Here is a 15,564-nt window from a genome sequence, read left to right as displayed (position 1 = left end):
ACAAGTTGTTTAAAAGACAGGATTCCTTTGATTGCTTGTCATGAACAGTGTTGACATCAATCGATACCTATAACAGGTTGTGATTTTTGCTGACTTATGTTTTGTTGTAGAGCTGAAATGAACTATATTTTATTGTGCATGTACAATACATCAACTATCATAATTTACTTCACCTTTTTATCTTTGGTCAAGTGCAAGTAGACAGACAGATATGGAACTCAACAGGATTTTTTTCATCTCCTTCTGATAAGACTATCTTAACCCATAATACGTGTCTGTGTTTTCCTAACTAATGCATAAGTTCACCACAAAATAAATTGAATTTATGTAAATGTGTATATTCACATATAATTTTTGTATAAAATAATTACATATACAATGTGTTTGTTTAATCTGTTCAAAATAATCTCTGGTGTCAGCTCATTTCAATTGATTAGGCATACATATAACTTCATCTAGTTTGGAAGTATCAGATTTCTTCTTGCTGTCAATATTACTCAAATTTATGATTTATTAATTATTACATGATCCTAAAGAAAAATTGGAGGTAGTGGTGTTACTTTGTTTTTAAGAGAAGGATGCAATTTTAGCTTATTTAGATATGTTCTGTCAGGAAGCAAATGAATTGCTGTGTAGCAATAATGTGGTAACTGCACAGCTGGGAGCAAAACAGATTGTTCTATCTCTGACCCGTTTGAATGTGCAACATTATGGAGTATCATTGTTGTCAAGTCCCATTGAAGTCAATGAGGCAAGTCCCTTTTTCAAGTCAAGGGAATTTTGCATCATACAAATAATAGGTAATGGAACAACTGCCCAAGCTACTCAGTGAACAACATACTGATCCTGAAATGCACAAGAGTAAAAAATGTATTATTTTTGCATAGCAAGTACTATATCTAGTCATATAATTTAATATTACACAGAAACTTTAATTACAGGAATATTATCAGAATATTGTTGATACTTGCTCACTGATTCTCTTTTTGGAAAATGCTTGAGAGTAATTGATCTGAGGTGGATACCAAATGGATACGCTTTAATAATTCTGAATTGTTAAAATTTAGAAAATACATAAGCAACCAAAATAAGTCTTATCATGGAAAATATCAAGTAAGCTTTTTAATGGAAAAACCTGTTGACCTACCTATAAGACTGCGATGGATGTAACTGATCTTGCCATGCAAAGTATAGTTATCCAAATAATTGATATTTATCCTTTACTTTCCCAGCCTAGTACAATTCCATTTATAGTTGTATTCAGTGATATTATTTTTATCTTCAAAGAATTAACTTCTCTTTTCTTCCATTTGGTCTATCCAGACTACCAACTGTGCAAAGCATATTGTTCATGCCACCTGCAAATAATATCACTAAAACTTATGGTATCAACAGTTGATTTTATGACCCTTCACTGCAATTTAATTGCTTTATTTGACTACATAAATCCTTAACTGAAATTCAAAGCTTCAAGAGTCTTCCATTTTTCCAAGGGCGCTTATTTCCTAGGTATCAATCAAGACACATTATAATGTTTTGCCATCAGAGAGATGAATCTAACTGTCTGGATCACATAAATTGCATAATCAAAGTAGATATATTTGGATCCACAGTACAAGTTATATTTCCTACGGCAAACAGTGAAAAATAGGTGAATGAAAAAAATCTACCAGTGGTGTCTGAACAGCATCCATAAAGAAAATGTGTAGGAAAAAAGGATCAATATTACCTCAAACTAATCTGTTATCTCTTCTTTTCATGACCTTTTAGTAAACCACTGGTTATATGGCTTTTAATTGATTGATTTTAAGGGTGGAAGGGACGCCTAGAGAAGCTGTCTCTTCAGTTTCTGTACTTTTTGTGAATGTAGACTTGACTAACTAGTGAGATAATGCTGCATAAAATCTTTGTGTTTAGAATCATTACTATGATGTTACAAAATCATCTTTTAATTTAAACCTTCACATTCCAATGTGATGATATGTGAGCATCTGTGCCCTTCACACAGATTTTGAATCTAGAAATGTTTATGCTCTCCTTTTCTTCTTTCACCTCTTGGTATTATTCAGGCCCCAGTATCTGCCCTTCTTCCCCTGTCCCTGTTTTTGTCTTCTAAGGAGAAGGGACAAGAGCCTTGCATTTTCTTGAATCCTTTGATTTTTCACATAATCCCTATTCTACTTAATTCTACTGTATTAAATTGCACCTGCTGAAATGCTCAGTGGAAGAAATTACTTTGCCTCTGTGCTCTGAAGCATGGGGAATGACTGATCCCTCTGATCTCCCCAAATCAGTGCTGAGTCTGTGGGGTGTTGCCAAAGAAGCCCCATCTTTTCCCTTCTTATGAGCTTCACCACTTGTAGCAGGGTGAATTTATGCTGATACTTTTGGTCTGTGTTTGGCCCCAACCACCTGTTTATATTCTCCCTGCCAAGTTCACTGATAAAACAGTGAATTCGTCATTGGAGGGAGACCTTCTGTATAAACTATTTTAATAGGTGTTCTACTATTGGTTCATTGTCTGCCAAGGGCATTTGAAGGAGAAATCGAAGAGGAGGGGAGGAAGGCTCAACCCCCGACTCAATTAAGAAAGACCCTCAAAGCATACTGTGTGTGTGTTAGGGGATTTCCTAAGTTCTCCTGCATGCGCAGAAGAGATGCACTTACATAACCAGGAGGTGGGACGGAGGGCCTCTGGCTGGGTGGTGATGACCACTCCTGCCTAGGCTGAGGTCACTCAGTTAATTGTATAAAGGCAGATAGCGCTTTCTTGGAGGCGAGCTAGCTTCACACCAAGGACGACATTGCCTTTGGCAGGGATGCCTGCCAGTTCGTGAACTTACTGACTCTCCAAGGATGCAGCTTCTGCTATGGGTATAGGCATGTTAGGTCGGAAAGATAACTTTATGGGCAACAGCTGGGTAACTGGGGAGGTCGTGCTGGGGGCTTATTTCTCTTCTCCTTCCTCCCTTTTGGGTTTGCTCATTTTGTTGACCACCTCTTGGTAATAAATATTGGGTTTTGTTGACCTTTCAACAGTGTCTTGCTTTCAAGATTCAGTATGTTCGAACCCCTCCCTAAAACACCCTTGAAGAGGGTAGTGTCAGGATTCCTGGGAAAAAAGAGTCAAGTTTCCATCCTGGAGAAGCTAGAACAGGTAGTGTATTGTGGTGTCACGTAAGCCAGGTCCATAAAGGCACAGAAAATGATGGTCAACATTGTCCCTTAGTCAACATAGGGAATAAATGGCATTTTTCTCAAGTAAAGAAAAACGTCCATACAGATTTCTAGCCACATTGAATTAAATAATCTATAGTTGATGCCACATACATATAGATTTGCTCTTGCCCCTTTTTACATCCTCCTAGCCTGTTAGGTATGGAAGACCCATGAACTAGCCCCCTTTAATGGCAAAAGCAAGACCAGCAATTTTTATTTCTAAAATATTTCTTTTATATAGAAAGACACATTAAGAGGCTAATTTTAAGCAAACATCAAAGCAGAAAGAGTTTCCACGGTACTCCCCCTCCAAAAAAAATCTCAGTCTATGACACAGCCTCATACAGGTAGAAGTTAAAGTATGTCAAAAGTGGGTAATACTTGCCTTATTTATCTGTTCTGTACTAAGTTGACAGTTTTAACAAAGAAAGTACTAGTGATCCTGAGAGACCAAGTATTCTATCTTGAGATAATTTCACAAAACTATGTTTTAAAATACTTATTTTTACACTGGAACAACAAGAAAAACATTAAATGCATCTGAGGATCGGTTTTGTAAGAATATCCATTTTCAAGTTGAAAATATTGTGTTTTAAATTCAGTTTCTTCTGGTCTGTCTCTGTTGCCTTTGGATTCTTGTTTTGTACTCTCTTGAGAAATCCTAGGCTATTGACAATTTTCCTAGGAAATCATCCTGTTTAGAACTCTTGTTGAAACTGTTATATATCTGTAAAATACATCAGGTTCAATAAAATTTCAATTTCCATCCCATCCTAAGTAGCTTAACAGCTTTAGTGACTATGCGGCAGCAGAAAAAAACTGTTTCTCCAAAAATCCTTGACTTGCCCCAAAGAACATTTGTGCTACTTTCTAATATAGAGAAAATCTGGCAGCAAAAAAGAGCCTTGCCAAAGTTTCATATAAAATACAAAAAATATGCAAATAACTCTAGTAGTTCAACAGCATGGGGCCCAATATCAATCTTCGAGGTAGATGGCCAATTTGAGTAAAAAACATTGATCATCGCCCTCTAAGTGCAGCCTGTTAGCTTCCAATTTCCTATCTATACAAACTGTAACTTGCTAGTTTCTTTGGCTTTTAATTAAGTTACCATATTAAGTATCTAAAAAAATTTTTTTTTTGTCTAGGAATATGTCAAAGAGAATCCTTGCCTGAGAGGTGCCTATGAACAAAGAAAACTATATGATTATTTCATTTACTGGCGAGAATAGTCCTTGAAGGTTTACACAACCCTAGAGCTTAATCCATAAAAGCTACTAGAAAGTTAGTGTAGTAAATTCTTACACATGAATGGAAAACAAAAGGCACATTTCAAAATATTAATATGAAAAAATTTGCAAAACCAAATGCATGTTTTCATGTTTCATTATTAGATAAAAATATTTTCACTATGTTAAAACTACTCATTTAATTTTGTGTAAATTATATTTAAAGTAAACAAGTAATTTAGCATTAAATAGGTTTCAGAGTTTAAGCATATGTGTGTACTATGTAGTCTTTCCCTAAGGGTTGATGAGAGCATATGTGAAGTACTCTTGTTAGGTACTAAAACTAATATCTACATGATATGAAGACGTTCAGAAATGTGCTACACAAAACATGAATGTTCAGGACTATGCAAGCAAAAGTATTGCAATCATGTAAAAGCCCTTTCACCTACAGTTGTTTGAAAATCATTTATAGCACTACCAGTAAAATTAAATTTATAGAAGAGGAACTAGATACAAAAAAATCTATAAATAATATTTTGGCTTTCATTGAAAACAGAATTAGAGGGAACAAAAAACCCCAAACATTTTCCTAAAAAAAAAACCCACAAAAGGATATTAAGGAAGAAAACTTATTTTCTGTGTCATTTTGGTTCTTTACTTTGTTTTAGTTCTCCTTTCCATAGATTATTTAATTTTGAATAGGTTTAATGTGTCTTAACAAGCTTATTTTGATGAAAGTGCTTAAAGGTTTTGAAATTCTCAGGCGTTTTTATATTTATATATTAATGAATTGTATTTAAAGCTTTTAGCTTTTATTATGATTGCAGTTCACTACACTAAGATCAAAATCCGCTAACCCTGTTCCTGCTTGTACATATAAAATAAAGTTATAGAGTTGTCATGGTTTAACCCCAGCTGACAACTAAGCCTCACTCAGCCGTTTGCTCACTACCCTCTGGTGGGATGGAGGAGAGAATAAGGGTAAAAGTGATAAAACTCATGGGCTGAGATAAAGACAGTTTAATAGGAAAAGCAAAAGCCATACACACAAGCAGAGCAAAACAAGGAATTCATTCAATGTTTCCCATGTGCACTGTTTCCCCAGGAAAGCAGGGCTCCATCACACGTAACGTTGGCTTGGGAAGACAAATGCCATCACACAAAACACCCCCCGCTTTCTTCTTTTTCCTCCCACTTTATATTCTGAGCACGATGCCATATGGGATGGAATATCCCTTTGATTAGGGGTCAGTACCTACCTGTGTACCCTTCCAATGCCTTGTGCACCTCCAGCCTCCTCGCGGGTAGAGTTGGGTGAGGAGCAGAAAAGGCCTTGACACGGTGTAAGGGCTGCTCAGCAATAACCAAAACATCCCTGTGTTATCAATACTGTTTCCAGTACAAATCCAAAAAATAGTCCCATGTTAGCTACTGTGAAGAAAATGAACTCTATCCCAGCCAAAACCAGAACAGAGTAATAAGGTTAGAACAATATGTTTTTTTCAGATTTGCTGAGTAAAAAGACCTGTGTGAAGACACACAGTTACATATGTAAACACCTATGGATTATTGTTTATATTTAAATGTGCTTAATAGAAATGTAAAAAACAGCAAAAGCAAACAAAAGAAACTCTTTTGACACTGTTTCAAAACAGAAAGAAAATTTTCTCAAGGGATTTCCAATTCTACAACCCAGTGCATGCCAAGTAATACCAGGAAGATTACATCTTTTGTCGTCTTGAATCAACTGTCACTTAAATCAATTTCTCTTATTAATAGATTATACACTTGGAAAGATGTTGTCTATATTTTTAGCTATGTTTTTGTGCTTTAACTAGCAAGCTGCTTTTTTGTATTATTATTAAAACTCTTTGTAATAAAGAGATTGTCTTAGCAACCTCTACAACTTTTTATAGACACATTGGACTATTTCTCACTTCAGAACCCTTAAAATCCCCGTGGCAACAGCAGTGATTGCCTACAAGAGAAAATAATGTTAGAGAAGTATTTAATGTATTTTTATCTGTCTTTAGTGCATTATAGCAGCTGGAAACAAGGAGGAAAGCTGCCATTCTGTAACCAAACAGCTCTCCATGGGACGACATCAAGTGATCCATGGTTCACTGGCAGTCCATAGACTCCAGTTTGCCTTAGGAAATGAATGACTGGTCTCATTATCATGGTAAATGCCTCAGGGCAATGAAGAGGCAAAGAATCATTCTCTTCAAGCAATGCATTTTGGGGAAACTATCTCTAACTGGAGTACCTTAGAGTCCTGAGAAAATCCTTTCCTCAAGAGGCTACCTTATTACCTTTGTGACTGCACTGTCACTGAATTCCAGAGAGCAGCCTAAGATGGAGAACTGGTGAGGAGTAGAGAGGAGTCAGGACCCTACCCCTTTGAAATTCGTAGCTTTATTATGAGTAAAATGGCCCACAAGTTGTGAATTTGAGGCTTATTGTAAAATTATACTTGCAAAACTACAGAAAAAGCACACATGTAAAATGGGCTAGATTGTAAAGGATACAAAATTGTTTGAAGAAAATAATTTATCTGCTTCTGTGTGTAGGAGGTTTGTCATTTTTCTTCCTGGGAGAAAAGTATGTGGAATAGCAGCACCACTACAACTTAAATTTTACTAAAAATATACTATCTGTATCTATAAATGAAAGCTTTCACATTTAAAGTCTGTTTGGCCAGTTTTATGGAAAAAAAAAAGAAAAACCTTAAGAAATTTAAATTAGAACTTTTATCAAAAATTCACCTACCTTGAGGGATGAAGGCTTTAACTTAAATATGAATAGCTATCCACATTCAGAATTAAAGACATCAAAATTTTCTTTGGTTGCATTTCTGAGATCTTCATTCCAGGACTCCCCTTATCAATTTCCCACTAAGCAACAGTAAGATCACTATGGGAAACGCAAGCTCTTACCCACTCCTGTATACAAATAACCAAGCAAACATACTCCAATACAGATATGAAAGAATGTTTTTTTATGCAAACCAGTGATTTATTTCTTTAACTTTGTTCTGGAACAGAGCTTCATGATTACTTTCCGAATTTTCAAATCTTAGGCATGGAATTAGCCCTGTTGATTTAAAGAAGGAATATGTCAATGAGAATGGACGTGTGGGCAACCTGTTAGCTATCTGTAACGATCCTTTGCTGCAGGTTTCTCACACAGTTTCCATAGCATATTTTTGGACATTGCGTGGTGCTTATTCATGATGTAGTAATCTGCAGTTAAGAATCACTTGGGTTTGGGTTATTTGTTTGTTTGTTTGGGTTAGGTTAGGGGCTTTTTTTGTTGTTTTGGATTTTTTTTTTGGTCTTATTCTTTTTCTTGTATTTTTTCTTAGGTAATTGTCCAGGCATGTAGGAAGGAAACTTCAACTATTCTTTCTAATACTGCTGGTCCCTTCTCACTTACCCTCAGCCCTGCTAAGCTGCCCTGGTTAAACTGGCAACTAAGATTTCAGGCAAAATCTTTCCAAATATAATCCCTGCTGTCACTGTGAAATAACTTCCTAGGATCTATCTCTTAAGAGCATTTGTCATCCCATACTGGAGAGCACTTGCCAATGTTGTTGTTGAAGCAAACTCTAAGCTACTTCAGTGTAAGAGTTTGACTCACAAACCTAAATAATTTCTGACATCCCAGACATGTTTCCAAACTACTAAATTATGGAACAAGCAAAACATTTCTGCTGTCCACTCCATTGCTAAAATCAGATCGTTATAAAAGAGGATTGAAAGACTGTTATGTCCAAATTCTGTCCTAGTAATTACTGAACTGAGGTGTAAATTAGTAATCACATACTAAAAGCATACCAGACACTAAGATGATTCACTGTTGTTCTAAAACTTAGATATTTGACTGAAGTATTTGAGTTTGATAAGTGAGTTTTTCCTTTTTTTTTAGTGAACTAATTAAATACTTCTAAATTTAGGAGCCTAACTAATTTATGGAGCGTAGGATTAGAATCTAAAATTCTCCTTTCACAGTAGCACCTACTGAGATAGTTCTCTGCGGCCACAGTGAAATCTCAGCTATCATTTGTCTGACTCAGATGTCCCTCCCACACAGGGCACTGTGTTACATTCTGGATTTTAAGCTATAAGCTACCCAGAGCAATTACATTTTATTTAAAACTTTTTAAAAGCCTTTTGGTTTGTTATAACCTTGAATTAGCGTCCGGAGAAAGAGTCGCACACTCTTCTCTAAGAGAAATTCTTTTAAATTAGTGAGAAAAATAAGATATTTCTGCAAAAGGTTTTACAGGAGTAAAATACAACCAAGAAAAAGCATTTCACTAAAACACCCAGCACAAAAACTTGTTTCACAGGAAACACCCACTACACACAGTCACAATTAATTGATTTTAAGCTACCCACAAGAGAAGGAAAAGGGAAAAAGAAGAAAACATGTTAAAAGGGTAGAGAAAGAGAGAAGTAGAGAGGGGAAAGAAAAAGCCGTTACCATACAAGATCTGATGGTTCACATGGTTCAGGCTGCAGGAGAGAGAGAGAGAAGAAGCAGAGAGAGACTCACATGGAGTCTCATGTGTTTATACAGTTTAGTTTTCCCTCTCAGGCAGGATATTTGACCAGTGCCTTGCAGGCCAGAGTCGGTTGTGCTATAGCCAACCAGAGGCTGCAGGGGCGTGGTGTGGGCGGGCTACCAGACAGGTCTGCTTTGACTGACAGCCCATCTGCGTGGCCTTCAATGATGCCATGTGCTTTGCCATGGGCGCAGGCACGTTGGCTTTGCCATGTGCTTTCAGCAGGCCTTATGTGATAAGGCAGACCTTACCATGTACCTGCAGGTCTAGGCCCTCTTCTTCAACACACACACACTCTTGCAGTGAGTTGGTTCCAACCCATATCAATAATTCAGTGAGATTCGGATCCCGTATCTCTCACACTGATAACAGCATTTCCCCCTATGGGAGCAAATCTAGTATTATGACTACGGGAACACCAGGGTATCTAAGTCAACATTATGTGCTTCATTTTGGGGGGTGGATTTTTAATTTTAGGCACTACATTTCTAAGTATCATAATGTTTAATCTTTTTGCATTTCAAGGAATTCAGAGCTAAAGTCACTAAAGTGGAGAAATATATGCAGAGTAACATCTCTAAAGTCTGAGACCATACAGAAGAAAAATACTCTCATTTGGACTAAAGAAGTGCCTCTCATTAGGAGAACTAATAGGCTCTGGTGTTTGATGATACCATTCTGCTATATAAGAAATCATGCTCAGTTTGAAATCTGTAAAAATTCCAGCTGAGTAACAACCATCATTGTAAGGACAAGAAATAACCTGAGAAATTTCAGACCTTGTTCTCTACCTCTTGTTTCAGGAAAGCTTTTTATGTCTTTGTCTCTCTAGGAATCTGTGAGGACCATGAGTGTATGCATCCATCTTTGTGAGAAAATAATGTCTTTCATAATTCTCTAAAAGTTAAAGGAAAGCACCCAAGCCTTTCATCTGTACGAATGGATCCATCCTAGTCTTAAAATATCTTATGGAGTTTCTATTGTTTTGTTTATGAATAAACTTTGAGTGAAATCTTTTTAAATCTATACCACTGTGTATGAAGAAGAGGAGATTAAAAAGAGTAGATGAATAACTGTCTGACAGCAAGAAGACTGTTAAGTGGTTCTTGTATCCATAATTTCTATATGCTAATCAAGATAAGTTCACAGTCTTCTCCAGGCTATCTTGTTCAAAGAGCAAAGACCCAAATGGACATTATGTCCTTCAGTCACAGGACTGCAACTATATTGATTGTTAAAGGTCATCTGAAGTTTAAGAATAATATAAAACATTAAATTATTTAGAAAACTTGGATAGTTATCTCTAATTTTGAACATTAGGGTTATCAGCAGAAAATATTAAGGCGCATTTTACTTTGTTTTAAATTAATTGAATAGGATTTCCTCAATAAGAAGAACACAAAAATCAGAACAGTAACTATTTAGAATGCATGGTACTATTCCATCCTGCATTGATTGCTGCAGCCAAAGAATTTGCACAAACTGTCAGCATCAGATATGCAAACCTTACACATCTATATTTTAGAAATGAGTTCATATATACATCTGCTATGGAAACCTAGACCTGTTAAAAATTATTGTGATCTTTTTAAATGGAAAATTGTGATGACTAGAAAGCACTTTTTAGGTGTCTCCTAACACCAGGAAAGAAATCAGATCAAACCCAGATGGATTTTATGGCTGCCACATATTTGATTCTTGTTTGGTATAAAGAAAAAACATTTGAATAATATGGACTTGTGCTAGTTTAAAAGTAAAGTGGCAGGAGAAATGAATCCAACTCGAGAGATTACAAGTCAGAGTTACAATTTACTAAAAAAATTACAATAAATACAGTGATACAGAGAAAAGACTGGTTTTAATCCACAAAGACAGATGTATAACCCAAGCACCCTGGGATAAGAACGGAATGGTGTTTGTTAGCCCCTATCCTGAGCACCATGTGGTCCCCCTGGGGGCAAAGTAAAAGGAAAAGAAAACCTGTTGGTCGGGATAATGGTTGCAGTTCTGTCGAAGTATTGATTACAGTCTTGTCAAGAGTGGAGTCACAGTCCTGTTGAAGTTCTGGTCCTCCTCTGGATCTGACAAGTGGTACCAGAAGTCCCAAACCCTGAAGATTATATATGCTCAGGTTCAAGTGGGAATACCCACTACCTCTCCCAGGGCAGAGAGTTTCACAATGGGTGATTTGACACTGTGAGTCATGGGATATTTTTGGAATCTTTCATGGACTAGGTCATTGCAGCTGCCTATTATGCCAGTCCAAGGTGGCCCACTAGCAGAGATGACCCCTCCGGCTGGGTGTGAAGGTGTTAATGCCTTCCTGGAGGCAAATTATCACAACTGAGTCATTGGTGTGAAGACAAAGAAACACTCCCCTGCCCAGCTTGTAGCCCAAGGTATCAGGTGTGCCTTGGGCAGCTGCTTCAAACAATCCATTTATTAACAATCCGTCTGAAATTACATAGAGGGTGTAGAATACACGGTTTTGATTATACCCACATGGTGATAAATCGGTCCTAGCCCCTAGGACAGGACTGGATAAAGTTTCACACGTGCCACTTAACTTTTCAAATAATTCACTAGTCTCGTTCCATTTTCCAAAGCTCTTCTATTAGATATCTTTAGATCTATTTAATTTTAATAGATAGTCAAAGAATCAGTATAATACAGAATGGAACCCTTCCTCTTCCATAAATCTAGGAAGTGCCCTATATGTTGAGTTATTCTAAGAAAGTTTTCTTGGAAGAGTTTTTCACAGAAGACTTCTGAAATCTTAGCTTCCTCCCAGTGAAGAACAAAAAAGTGTTTAAAACATATTCACAGAAAGAGAAAAATATCTCCTGCTCAGCTCTACTAATAACTAATGCATTTGTTGCCTATAATTTCTTAAAGTGAACTCGGGAACTGTTTGCGTTGAGAGTATGATCACAGTTCCTTAATTTGTATAAATTTACAAGTGTCAAATACCTACCCAACAATTCTGTAGCTCACAATTAAATTACTACCCTTTGTCCAAAAAATGACAAGAGGCCAATACTTAAATCAGAATATCTTTGCCTCCCAACTCTCTAGGGATTTGCACAATGCCTGTTTTTAATATAAGCAATATGTTTTGATGTCAAAAAACAATTCCAGTGTCACTCAGACAGGTATAATCTTATTTGTGAGTGCATTAAGATAGAATCAAAAGAGTTATTGTGTTCAGAAATTTTGTGACATGTTCTTCTATTCACTGTCTTTGGATTAACTGCTTCCTTGAAATATTGCAATTACCATTCATGAAAATGCGAACAAAATATTGAATCATTTTCTTAATATTGCAGTTTACAATGCTTCCACTTAACAGTACAAGATTAATGCAGGACGATATATAGTGGTTTTAGGTTCCAGTTGTCTTGATTCACTTAGGATTTTAATGCCATTTAGAGAAAATAAACATTCACAAACTGCTGATAGAAACTGAAGATTGCATCTTTGCAAGTTTTGAATAGCATAGAATAGGATAGTACAAAATAGAATGATTTAGTTGGAAGGGACCTACAACAATCACCTAGTTCAACCATCTGCCAGACCACACCAGGTCTGACCACGTCAGGTCTGACCAAAAGGTAAAGCATATTATTAAGGGTGTTGTCCTAATGTGTTTTAAACACTGACAAGTTTAGGGCATCAACTACTTCTCCAGGAAGCCTATCCCAGTGTTTGACCATCCTCTTGGTAAAGGAATGCTTCCTGATGTCCAGTCTGAATGACCCTTGGTGCAGCTTGGAAGCATTCCCACATGTCCTGTCACTGCATACCAGCTTCATTGAACTCTTCATTTCCCCTCCTCAGAAACCTATACAGAGCAATGAGCTAAATTTAGCGTCCATGCAAGTAAGATAGAGCCTAATAGGATCCAAGAGATTCCAAATAACTGTAGTAGTTCTGACATATAGCATAGTATGTATCATTAGACATATACCAGGAGAAAATAAAAATGTCCCTTTCCCTCAGACTTGCCGTGAAGGATGGGAATGAGGGAATCTATTTTCTCTGCTTGGTATGATACTCTTCATGAAGATATATTACAATATTTGGAAAAGTAAATTATTTATGTGAAAGGAACTACATACCAGCAAAGTATTTCACTGTCAAAAGACAAAAGTTGAAAGGGGAAAGTGTACATCATAATTTTCTCAGTCTTCTGTTCAGGTATCTAAGGCACACTGGAGTTAATTAGACTGTTTTCACGAGCGAGTTGAGAAAGGTAGATCACAGGGAGTATGGGTTTAGAAATGTTAAGTTTGGATTCATGCTGGTTTTCTTGGTTATGATGTGCCTTTCTATAGCTTTAGTTTCTAATAAAATTGGAATTGCAGCCACAGCAATTGCAGGAACAGATTTCCAAGTGCAAAACAGTCTTGCCCTTTCCTGCTCACAGCTGTGTGTTTGCTGGCTCTAGTATTGTATAGCTGTGAACTGAGATGCAGAAAAAAAAAATAAAAAATCCAGCAGCACAGACTTTGAACAACTGATTGGGAAATGAGTGTCTATGGAAAATGTGGAAATCCATGACTATTATTCCTTAAAAATGGGTAATATGACTTCAAAAGGGAGTTGTCAACACAGACCCACTGCAGAGGACAAAAGTGAGTCAAAAAGGCTTCACAGCAAGTAAGGATTTATGGAGAAACTGACAGGTCCCCATCTCCCTGACAGGTTGCTGGCATTTCTCACACGTGTAGCATTTCACTAGAGAATCTCTGAATCTCTGAATGTGCACATGTGCTGACCAGACACTAACCACTGACTTCCTGTCTGTGTCAGGAAAGTCGGGAGTCCCATAGCAGTCTGAAGCACTGTAAGATGGAGATCTATATCCCAAGTTGATGACTCCTGTCCAATGATTCCAATGAGGATTATTTTGGCCCCTGTTCTTATCAAGGCTACCGTGTCTGCACAGACTGCTATTATACTTCTACCATTCTCTCCTCCAAATTAGCCTGTTGTGACTGAATTACCAGTTGTGACTGAAACATTTAGATGGCTATGGAGAACACATTCACTACAGTCTAAAACAGAAAAGAGAAAAAGAGAACTGAAAAGTCGTGCAATACACTAATACATTACTGAACTAGAATGAGCAAGACAGATGTTTGCTGAATTCCTCTGCAGCTCAACTTGACTATTTGCCTACTGTGCTGACATAGCAAATAGTCACAGTCGGGCCCGAGTTGACTGGGTCTGAAACAACTATGGCCAGGAAGCCATACTACCGTATTACTTCAAGCTTATGTACTTGTCTCTCTGCAAGGCTGATTAACTTGGTCTCAGCATCTGATGCTCAACTCAGCCCAGACAGTGAGACTTCAGGGCACGCACAGTAGCAAAATTTCCAATGTTTAGATGAGTTTTCATGTAAATGCTTCTGCATCCTGATGCTGTTTACCATTTTTTGAAAGTTTTTCTTGATTTCTCTGTTGGACATACACACCTAAATCCACCTAATTTGTACTTTTATTGGTCAATGCTGCTTGGCTCTTATCTATAGTAATTTGTTTATAGCCTTTAACTACAGTGTATGTCATCTGGAACATAAAAATATAGTTTTGGGATTGTAAAGTAAGTATACAGCGCACAATGCAGCCCATGAATTACTTCTTGACCTTGCTTTAAACAAACTGTATCTGGAACTTGAATCACTAACTGAGTCAGTAGCAGCAGTCAAGAGTACTCAGTTGGGATATCTGTTTCCTCCTGTTTCCCACATGGTTAATGTGGTTAACTGAAGTTAACTGAAGTTAACCATGTTAACTTCATGCTGTGATTTTGGATCCAAGTGATGACTATGGCATCTGCTCTGGCATCTTAAAACAACCAGAGTTGATACTAGAAAACCAAATTAATTCATTTGTTTTAGTCTCAATTATTTAGAGTAGTTACGAGCTTTTCTTGAGTGACTAATGTCCCACAAGCATTAATGACTGATAATTTTAAGCAATTCCAAAGGATCGGAATAATTTCTGCAAGTGGAAACTTTAGGGCAATTTCAATATGCTGTGAAAAAATATTTACTAAAGCAAAGATCAGAAAATGGCAGTTGCTTGCTGCAGCTAAGTGCAATTTCATACCTGACACAGGTTACTGATTTTCCTCGGCAAGTACTAGAAGACTCCACTCCCTTTTTGTCACCTAATGACTTTGGTAATTTAGGATGCAGTTAAACTCTGAATTTGGAAATGGAAAGAACAAACTTTGGCAGTTAGTTGAAAAAACTCGCAGTTATATCTTTTCCCCACTCATGCACTGTTCTTTTAGAAAGTCTTATTATTCATTCCAAATGGCACTTTTTCTTGAGTTTTGCTTGATTTTTTTGTATCTTCCAGAATATTTATTCAATTTAATGCTTTTAAATAGTGTAATATTTCTAAAGTGACCTAAGATACATAGATACATACATATTACAAAACCACATAATATACCTTTATGCATTTTCATGTAACTCTGTGGTTTGGTGATGTTTTGCAATCCTTATTTTCCTGAAGTTAGAAAACATAAATA

Source organism: Neopelma chrysocephalum, unplaced genomic scaffold, assembly GCF_003984885.1.
Source record: "Neopelma chrysocephalum unplaced genomic scaffold, ASM398488v2 Primary Assembly neopelma1_23b, whole genome shotgun sequence".
NCBI classification, from domain to species: Eukaryota; Metazoa; Chordata; class Aves; order Passeriformes; family Pipridae; genus Neopelma; species Neopelma chrysocephalum.
The sequence above is the reverse complement of the archived record's forward strand: the minus strand, read 5'-3'. Positions refer to the sequence as shown.